Below are 10,510 nucleotides of genomic sequence, written 5' to 3' on the forward strand. Positions count from 1 at the left end.
CATGAAATAAAATATTTGGCTTCTTTTCCAATTTCACACTGATGTTATTTTGTGAAAATCAGTGCTTTAAGATAAATCTTTATACTTTAAGGTAAACATGAGAAACTTGATCTAATATTTAATATTTATTCAGCTCTACACCTTATTAACTTCTACAACGGCAGATTTAAAAATTATGTAACTATCTCAAGAAGTTTCTCTTGGGTGTAACGGTTCACGCTTGTAATCCCAGCACTTTGGGAGGCTGAGGTGGGAGGATTGCTTAAGGCAAGGAGTTTGAGACCAGCCTGGGCAATACAGCAAGATCCCATCTCTATTTTAAAGAAAAGTTTCACTTTGGGAGGCCAAGGCAGGCGGATCACAAGGTCAGGAGATCGAGACCATCCTGGCTAACATGGCAAAACCCCATCTCTACTAAAAATACAAAAAATTAGCCCGGCGTGGTGGTGGGCACCTGTAGTTCCAGCTACTCGGGAGGCTGAGGAAGAAGAATAGCGTGATCCCAGGCGGCGGAGTTTGCAGTGAGCTGAGATTGTGCCACTGCACTCCAGCCTGGGTGACAGAGCGAGACTCCGTCTCAAAAAAAAAAAAAAAAGTTTCAGCAAATTCCACCTAAGAATTCCACCAGAGTTCTGTTGTCTCCAATGTCATCTTCCACAGATTTCAAGTTGTGAAGCCCTGAACTGTTAATTTATCTTGAGAATGTACATTTAAGCTTAATTTAAGACTATATACCTAAAAATTGAGCATATAATTTGTATAATTTGTTTATGTAAGTTTTTGTAAGTCATAAGTATGTAGTTTCCAAGTGTATAATTTATCTGAATGTAATAGGCATTAATATATTTTACATTATTGGGACCATAGTACAGAAATTTCTAAATGGCTTGTAAAATAACTTGTTATTTGCATTGTTGTAAAAGTAGTTAATACAATGGAAAAACTCATAATAAGAAGATACATTTTAACATCAAGAAGTTTACCCAAGGTAATTATGAATACTACCTGGCAAACTTTACAGAAGCTGCGGTATCACTTTTATGATAGAAGAATAGTGTTTGCATTTTGTGTAAAAGTACTTGGGGCTGGGCATGGTGGCTCTTGTCTATAATCCCAGTGCTTTGGGAGGTGAAGGCAGGTGGATCATCTGAGCCCAGGAGTTTGAGACCAGCCTAGGCAACATGGCAAGAGCCTGTCTCTCCAAAACCTATGAAAATTAGCCAAGCATGGTGGTGTGAGCCTGTAGTCCCAGCTACTTGGGAGACTCATGCAGGAGGATCTCTTGAGCCCAAGAGGCAGAAGATGAATAAATAAATGGATGCCACTGAATGAGATGAGGTCTCTCTTGAAGGAGAGAGAAAAAAGAGATTTAAATAGTAACAATTATAATAAGGCTGGGCGCGGTGGCTCACGCTTGTAATCCCAGAACTTTGGGAGGCCAAGGCAGGAGGATCGGTTGAGGTCAGGAGTTTAAGACCAGCATGGCCAACACGGTGAAACCATGTCTCTATTAAAAATACAAAATTAGCCAGACATGGTAGTGCGTTGCCTGTGGTCTCAGCTACTCAGGTGGCTGAGACAGGAGAATCGCTTGAACCTGGGAGGAATAGGTTGTAGTGAGCCGATAAATATAAAAAGTATTAGAGTCCTAACAGAGGAAAGTTTCCACTGATCACCTTTTAGCTTTGAATAATGCAGAAGCATTTGCCCAGTTTACTTGTAATTAAAAATCATGCATCATTCACAATTTATCAGTCTTTTTTGTTTGTACAAAAACTAATATAAGTTATTCTCTTTTGTCTGTATTGTGACTGGTTTGGTGAGAGGGAATTAGGCCACTCGAGAGTTTGTGTGTGTTTAAAATTTTCTGGCCAGGCACGGTGGCTCATGCCTGTAATCCCAGCACATTCAGAGGCTGAGGCAGGGGTATCACCTGAGGTCAGGAGTTCTAGACCAGCCTGACCAACATGGAGAAACCCCCATCTCTACTAAAAATACAAAATTAGCTGGGCGTGGTGGTACGTGTCTGTAATCCCAGCTACTCGGGAGGCTGAGGCAGGAGAATTGCTTGAACCTGGGAGGCGGAGGTTGTGGTGAGCTGAGATCGCGCCATTGCACTCCAGCCTGGGCAATAAGAGTGAAACTCTGTCGCAAATAAATAAATAAATACATACATACATAAACTATCACAGCATAAAGTAGGAGGGATATTTCATTACTGTCTAGTTAAACTGGTTAATGCGGAAAGGAAGTCTGGAAATTCCAGTTTTAAAGTAAAATTTTGGACATTGTAGGATTGATTATTTGGCATAGTTGTGATGTTTGTTGCTGCATTATGGTTTTGTTGGCAGGGCAGCCTTTAAGGACCTGTATATTTTCTTCTAGACTCTATATATTCCCCGTCAGTATTAGTTGCATGGTCAAACTGGCAAATTTTACCATAGGTATAAAAAATAGAGAATGTGGAAGAATAGTGAATAGTGTCAGAGATAGTTAAAGGTCCATACAGAAGTAGAGAAGGTAATAAGTAATAGTGGCTTGGACTAAATATTTGTTGAATAAATTTTTTAAAAAACAGGCTACCTAAAATTTGTGTTGAAGATATGAATGAATGAAGTTTCCGCACCCTTATGTGGAGCCCTGATAAGTAAGCAACAATAAGGAAGGGTCCCCAGGTTGGGGAGAGCCCCAAGTTGAGGAGAATAATGAACAACTATTGTATGAACAATTGTTAGAGACAGCTAATCACAAACAACCTGTAGGTACAATGACCTCATTCCACATGTAGCACCCTTAAGCATGACCCTATAAAACTTTCCTCCAGCCCTTGCCTCTTTGCAGGTAGCTCCTTCTCTGCTGAGCTGCCCATTGCAACATATTTTCATAATTTCTCTAATAAATCTGCCTTTCTTTACCTACAACTATCTTGGTAAATAGCTTTACCACCTGCAAAACTGACCCTAGGTAGTTGCTACCCGATATGGTTTGGCTGCGCCCCCACCCAAATTTCATCTTGAATTGTAGCTCCCATCATCCCCATGTGTTGTGGGAGGGACCTGGTAGGAGGTAATCGAATCATGGGGGCAGGTTTTTCCCATACTGTTCTCGTGATAGTGAATACATCTCACTAAATCTGGTGGTTTTATAAAGGGCAGTTTCCCTGCACATGCTCTCTTACCTGCTGCCATGTAAGACGTACCTTTGCTCCTTCTTTGCCTTCCACCATGATTCTGAGGCCTCCCCAGCCTTGTGGAACTGTGAGTACATTAAACCTCTTTTTCTTTGTAAATTACCCAGTCTCAAGTATTTCTTCATAGCAGTATGAAAAGTAACTAATACACTACCCGAGACACCTTAGGAGATTTGTAACAGCTGTAATGCCAGGTCCACCATATTTTTAGCATAAAGCAAATGTTTACCCATGATATGACTGCACAGGCTTTCAGCTGGAGCCATAGCAACTCAAGTAGTAACCCTATCTTAGTCTGATTAAAAGTAAATATTAGTCTGGGCATGGTGGGACATGCCTGTAATCCCAGTACTTTGGGAGGCTGAGACAGAAGGATTGCTTGAGCCCAGGAGTTTGAGACCAGCCTGGGCAATGGAAAAACACCGTCTCTACAAAAAATACAAAAATTAGCTGAGTGTGGTGGCACACACCTGTAGTCCCAGCACCTTGGGAGGCTGAGGCAGGAGTATCTCTTGAACCCAGGAGGTGGAGGCCGCAGTGAGCAGTGATCATGTCAGAGGCATGTGAACCAGAGCAACTCCATCTTAAATAGGAGCTGGGAAAAATGAGGCTGAAACTACTGGGCTGCATTCCCTGATGGTTAAGGCATTCTAAGTCACAGGATGACATAGAAGGTCAGCACAAAATACCAGTCATAAAGACCTTGCTGATAAAACAGGTTGCAGTGAAGGAGCTGGCCAAAACCCACCAAAACCAAAATAGTGACAAGAGTGACCTCCCGTCATCCTCACTGCTACACTCCTACCAGCACCATGACAGTTTACAAATGCCATGGCAACATCAAGAAGTTACCCTATATGGTCTAAAAAGAGGAGGCATGAAAAATCCACCCCTTGTTTAGCATATCATCAAGAAATAACCATAAAAATGGGCAACCAGCAGCCCTCCTGGCTGCTCTGTCTGTGGAGTAGCCATTCTTTTATTGCTTTACTTTCTTTTTCTTTTTTTTTTTTTTTGAGATGGAGTCTCCCTCTGTCACCCAGGCTGGAATGCAGTGGCGTGATCTCGGCTTACTGCAAGCTTCACCTCCCGGGTTCACGCCATTCTCCTGCCTCAGCCTCCAGAGTAGCTGGGACTGCAGGTGCCCGCCACCACACCTGGCTAATCTTTTTGTATTTTTAGTAGAGATGGGGTTTCACCGTGTTAACAAGGATGGTCTTGATCTCCTGACCTCGTGATCCACCTGTCTCAGCCTCCCAAAGTGCTGGGGTTACAGGCGTGAGCCACCGTGCCCCTTCTCCTTTACTTTTTTAATAAACTTGCTTTCACTTCACACTGCGGGATCACCCTGAATTCTTTCTTGCACAAGAACCAAGAACCCTCTCTTGGGGTCTGGATTGGGACCCCTTTCCTGTAACTATCATGCCACTGCACTCCAGCCTGGGCAACAGAGCAAGGCCCTGTCTCAAAACAAAAAAAACTAACATGACTTAATACATTCATTTTGGAGGGCAAGTCTCTCAAAATAGGCCTTTCACTGGGGGAAAATGGTAAAAATACTCCCTGGTAATTCAAGAATTGCAGACTCCTGAGATGCTGCTCATATTAGCTGAACACTTACCAATACTTCACTTTTTTCCATATATACTCAAGGAACAAGTGCTATTTAAAGTGTTTCACTCTGCTGTGCTAGGTGCAAGACTATAAAGAGGTGTGAGGATCAACACTTTTATGAAAACCAACGTCATTCTGAATGTAGTTTCAGATGCTAGTGCAAAGGAAGTTCTTGGTATACGGAAAAAGTATTCAACAATAAATTAGGCATGGTTGCTTCCATTTTCTGCCTCACATACTTTTTTTTCGTGGTTAAAGTGATACAATGTCTATGATATTTTAGATTGGCAGTTGCAAACTAGTGTCCTCAGCGTGCTTTTTATGACACCTACAAGGTTTGAAGACTTTGATTTCATATTAAAAATCTGGGTTTCAGTCTGGGTGTGGTGTTGCACTTCTGTAATCCCAGCACTTTGGGAGGCTAAGGTGGGTGGATCACCTGAGGTCAGGAGTTCGAGACCAGCCTGGCCAACATGATGAAACTCTGTCTCTACTAAAAATACAAAAATTAGCCAGGCATGGTGGCATGTGCCTGTAATCCCAGCTACTCAGGAGGCTGAGGCAGGAGAATTGCTTGAACCAGGGAGGTGGAGGTTGCAGTGAGCCAAGATCGCACCACTGCACTCAAGCTTAGGCAATAGAGCAAGACTCCATCTCAAAAAATGAATAAATAAATAAATAAAATCTGGGTTTCAGGCCAGCTGTGGTGGTGCACTCCTGCAATCCCAGCACTTTGGGAGGCTGAGATGGGCAGACAGCTTGAGCTCAGGAATTCCAGACTAGCCTGGGCAACATGGCGAAACCCCATGTCTACAAATAATACAAAAAAATTAGCTGGGTGTAGTGGAGTGTGCCTGTAATCTCAGCAACTTGGGAGGCTGAAGTGAGAGGATTGCTTGAGCCTGGGAGGTTGAGGTTACAGTGAGCCAAGATCGCACTCCTACACTCCAACCTGGGCAACAGAGTCAGAACTAGTCTTAAAAAAAAAAAAATTCTGGGTTTCTGGCATCTCAAAAAAAAAAAAAAAAAAAAAAAAGGAAAGGTCAGGGCAGCTACAGTCTTCTATTAAGCAATGTGCCACAGCAGGGGTCCCTAATCCCTGGGCCATGGACCTGTACTGGTCTGTGGCCTGTTAGGAACTGGGCCACAGAGCAGGAGGTGAATGGTGGGTAATAACTGAAGCTTCGTCTGTATTTCTGGCCGCTCCCCATTGTTTGCATTGCTGCCTGAGCTCTGCCTCCTGTCAGATCAGCAGCATCATTAGATTCTTACAGGAGCATGAACCCTGTTGTGAATTGCACACACGAGGGATCCAGGTTGCATATTCCTTATGAGAATCTAATTCCTGATGATTTGTGGAACAGTTTCATCCCAAGACCATTAGCATCCTGTGCCCCATCCCTTGCCGCCTGTGGAAAAATTGTCTTCCGCAAAGCCAGTCCCTGGTGCCAAAAATGTTGGGGACTGCTGTGCTTTAGAATCTGCCATGAATCTGCAGCCTCTATTATATAGTTCCCTATAGACTTTGCTTCCTACCGTCTTACATTCTGCCTTATAGGCATTTGAGTTTGCAACCCTTGCTTTTGTCAGTATGCTACGCTGGTGACATTGACCAAATTGACCACACATTAATTATAAGCTTAGTTGGTGATGACCTCAATGGAATAACATGACATAAGTATTGTGACAATACTTCTTGCATGTATCTGCAGGTGGAATTGTAAACCTGGTGGTCCGAGATGGTCTAACTCGATCTTCCTATGTATCTCCTTATATTAATAGTGGTAACATTTGTGGTGGTGATTCAGCGTTTCAATGCCTCTTCTCATGGCAACACAAACGTTTTCCATCTGAATCAACATTAACCTAGATGTTACTGCGGATCAGAATTAGACTCTACATTTTCAACCACAGAAATATTGGGCAGTAAACATTTTTCTTAATATTGATTGCCTACATAGGTTGTGTAATTAGCGTATGTTTATAGTTCTATGATTTGTGCATGGCTGCTGCAGAGCTGGAGGGGGTAAAGCAACGGTGTTTTCTCAGTTGTGCGAGCAGCATTACATTATAATGAATAGGTAATATTAAACTGGGCTGAGAAGAGTTGCAAAAGACTACTTTAATGTTCATATGGAACGAAAAAAGAGCCCGCATTGCCAAGACAATCCTAAGCCCAAAGAACAAAGCTGGAGGCATCATGCTACCTGACTTCAAACTATACTACAAGGCTACAGTAACCAAAACAGCATGGTACTGGTACCAAAACAGACATATAGACCAATGGAACAGAACAGAGCCCTCAGAAATAATACCACACATCTACAACTATCTGATCTTTGACAAACCTGACAAAAACAAGAAATGGGGAAAGGATTCCCTATTTAATAGATGGTGCTGGGAAAACTGGCTAGCCATATGTAGAAAGCTGAAACTGGATCCCTTCCTTACACCTTAGACAAGAATTAATTCAAGATGGATTAAAGACTTAAATGTTAGACCTAAAACCATAAAACCCCTAGAAGAAAACCTAGGCAATACCATTCAGGACATAGGCATGGGCAAGGACTTCATGTCTAAAACACCAAAAGCAATGGCAATAAAAGCCAAAACTGACAAATGGGATCTAATTAAACTAAAGAGCTTCTGCACAGCAAAAGAAACTACCATCAGAGTGAACAGGCAACATAGAGAATGGGAGAAAACTTTCATAATCTACCCATCTGACAAAGGGCCAATATCCAGAATCTACAAAGAACTTAAACAAATTTACAAGAAAAAATCAAACAACCCCATCAAAAAGTGGGCAAAGGATATGAACAGACACTTCTCAAAAGAAGACATTTATGCAGCCAACAGACACGTGAAAAAAATGCTCATCATCACTGGCCATCAGAGAAATACAAATCAAAACCACAATGAGATACCATCTCATGCCAGTTAGAATGGCAATCATTAAAAAGTCAGGAAACAACAGGTGCTGGAGAGGATGTGGAGAAATAGGAACACTTTTACACTGTTGGTGGGACTGTAAACTAGTTCAACCATTGTGGAAGACAGTGTGGCGATTCCTCAAGGATCTAGAACTAGAAATACCATTTGACCCAGCCATCCTATTGCTGGGTATATACCCAAAGGATTATAAATCATGCCGCTATAAAGACACATGCACACATATGTTTATTGCGGCACTATTCACAATAGCAAAGACTTGGAACCAACCCAAATGTCCATCAATGATAGACTGGATTAAGAAAACGTGGCAATTATGCACCATGGAATACTATGCAGCCATAAAAACGGATGAGTTCATGTCCTTTGTAGGAACATGGATGAAGCTGGAAACCATCATTCTGAGCAAACTATCATCAGGACAGAAAATCAAACACCGCATGTTTTCACTCATAGGTGGCAATTGAACAATGAGAACACCTGGACACAGGGCGGGGAACATCACACCCTGGGGCCTGTCATGGGGTGGGGGAAGCGGGGAGGGATAGCATTAGGAGATATACCTGATGTAAATGACGAGTTAATGGGTGCAGCACACCAACGTGGCACATGTATACATATGTAACAAACCTGCACGTTGTGCACATGTACCCTAGAACTTAAAGTGTAATAAAAATAAATAAATAAATTGGGCTGATGAATCATATTACAGTAATCCAATATTTCCCTTGTAAAGTCCCTGAGGTTTACAGAAGGAAATCTTTTCTAATAACAAAAAGAGTGAGGCATGTGCTTTGGTCTTTATTTCCTAGTTATACGATCCTGGGTAAGGAGCTCAACTTTTCTCTGCCAAAATTAAATGAGGATTAAATGAGATCATATATGTGAAGTTGTGAAAGACAGTACCTGGCACATAGCAGGATCAATCAATGTTAGTATCTCTAAAATAGAGATTGAGTCTGAAGATCCACAAAGTGGTAGAACCGATCTTAAGATTCCCAAATAATAGAATTGTGCTTTATTTGCCTAAGTAGTATGGTATTACTTATTGTATGCCCAGGGGATCTTTTTTTAAAAATAATATTTATTTATTTATTTTGAGACAGAGTCTCGCTCTGTCCCCCAAGCTGGAGTGCAGTGGCACCATTTTGGCTCACTGCAACCTCTACCTACCCAGTTCAAGCAATTCTCCTGCCTCAGCCTCCGGAGTAGCTGGGATTACAGGTGCACACCACCATGCCCGGCTGATTTTTGTATATTTAGTAGAGACAGGGTTTTGCCATGTTGGCCAGATTGGTCTTAAACTCCTGACCTCAGGTGATCCAGCTCCCTCAGCCTGCCACAGTGCTGGGATTACAGGTGTAAGCCACCGCACCCAGACCTAATGTTTTATTTTTTGGTAGAGATGAGGTCTTACTATGTGGCCCAGGCTCGTCTTGAATTCCTGGACCTAAGTGATCCTCCCACCTTGACCTCCCAAATTGTTGGGATTACAGGCATGAGCCACCGCGCCCAGTTCCCTTCTTAAATAGTTTTAAGGGGGAGAAGAAAGAAAAAGACTGATTTTCTTCCCTTCCACTACCAAAACAGGCAAAACACACCGGAACACTTTGCTTAGCATTTCTTTTCTTTTCTTTTTTTGAGAAAGAGTCTCCCTCTGTCAGCCAGGGTGGAGTGCAGTGGGGCGATCTTGGCTCACTTCAAGCTCCACCTCCTGGGTTCAGGCCATTCTCCTGCCTCAGCCTCCCGAGTAGCTGGGACTACAGGTGCCCGCCACCACGCCCGGCTAATTTTTTGTATTTTTAGTAGAGACGGGATTTCACCATGTTAGCCAGGATGGTCTGGATCTCCTGACCTCGTGATCCGCCCGCCTCGGCCTCCCAAAGTGCTGGTATTACAGGCGTGAGCCACCGTGCCTGGCCGTCCCATCATTTTTTAAGATAAATTCACATACCATAAAACTTACCATTTTATTTTCTCTCTCTTTTCTCTTTCTTCCTTTCTTTTTTTTTTTTTTTTTTTTGCAGGTTGGAGTGCAGTGGCCCTATCGTGGCTCACTGCAACCTTGAATTCCTGGGCTCAAGAGATCCTCCCACCTCAGCCTCCCGAGTAGCAGTAGCTGAGACGATCAGTGCGCACCACCAAGCCTGAGTAATTACAATACTTTTTTCTTTTTCCTTTTCTTGATTTTCCGTAGAGATGGGGTCTTCCTATTTTGTCCAGGCTGATCTGGAACTCCTGCCCTCAAAAGATCCTCCTGTCTAATTCTCCCAAAGTGCTGGGATTACAGGCATGTGCCACCGCGCCTGGCCAAATGCACCCCCGTTTTTTAAGTGTACAATTCAATGGTTTTTAATAGATTCACAAAGTCATGGAACCATCACACCTATCTAATTTCAAAATGTTTTCATCACTCCAAAAAATAACCCCATATGGGAGGCCGAGGCGGGCAGATCACTCGAGACCAGCCTGGCCAACATATTGAAACCCCGTCTCCACTAAAAATACAAAAATTAGTCGGGTGTGATGGCGCACGCGTGTAGTCCCGGCTGCTCGGGAGGCTGAGGCAGGAGAATCGCTTGAACCCGGGAGGCGGAGGTTGCAGTGAGCCCAGATCGCCCCACTGCACTCCAGCCTGGGCGACAGAGCGAGACTCCGTCTCAAAAATATCTAATTAATTAATAAAAATAAATAAATAAATAAATAACCCCATGCCTTCTGCCTCTGTGGCTTTGCCTGTTCTCGGTATTTTGT

The 10,510-nt window shown here is 42.9% G+C and overlaps 1 protein-coding gene across 4 annotated transcripts in view; it reads right to left on the minus strand.

Annotated features, from left to right (window-relative positions):
• LOC129392916 (putative nuclear pore complex-interacting protein family member B2) overlaps positions 1–10,510 on the minus strand; it is a 33,615-nt gene that overhangs the window by 22,972 nt on the left and 133 nt on the right. Inside the window, exon 1 of one of the 4 annotated variants that reach the window (XM_055114995.2) lies at positions 9,723–9,853. The exons of 2 other annotated variants lie outside the window; for them this stretch is intronic. The gene's annotated coding sequence lies outside the window, so the exon portion shown is untranslated. Of the gene's footprint in view, positions 1–3,199; positions 7,061–9,722; positions 9,854–10,510 lie in introns of those variants that run through there. One more of the 4 variants, XM_055114997.2, reaches the window with a different exon arrangement.

This window comes from Pan paniscus, chromosome 6 (genome assembly GCF_029289425.2).
Source record: "Pan paniscus chromosome 6, NHGRI_mPanPan1-v2.0_pri, whole genome shotgun sequence".
Lineage (NCBI taxonomy): Eukaryota > Metazoa > Chordata > Mammalia > Primates > Hominidae > Pan > Pan paniscus.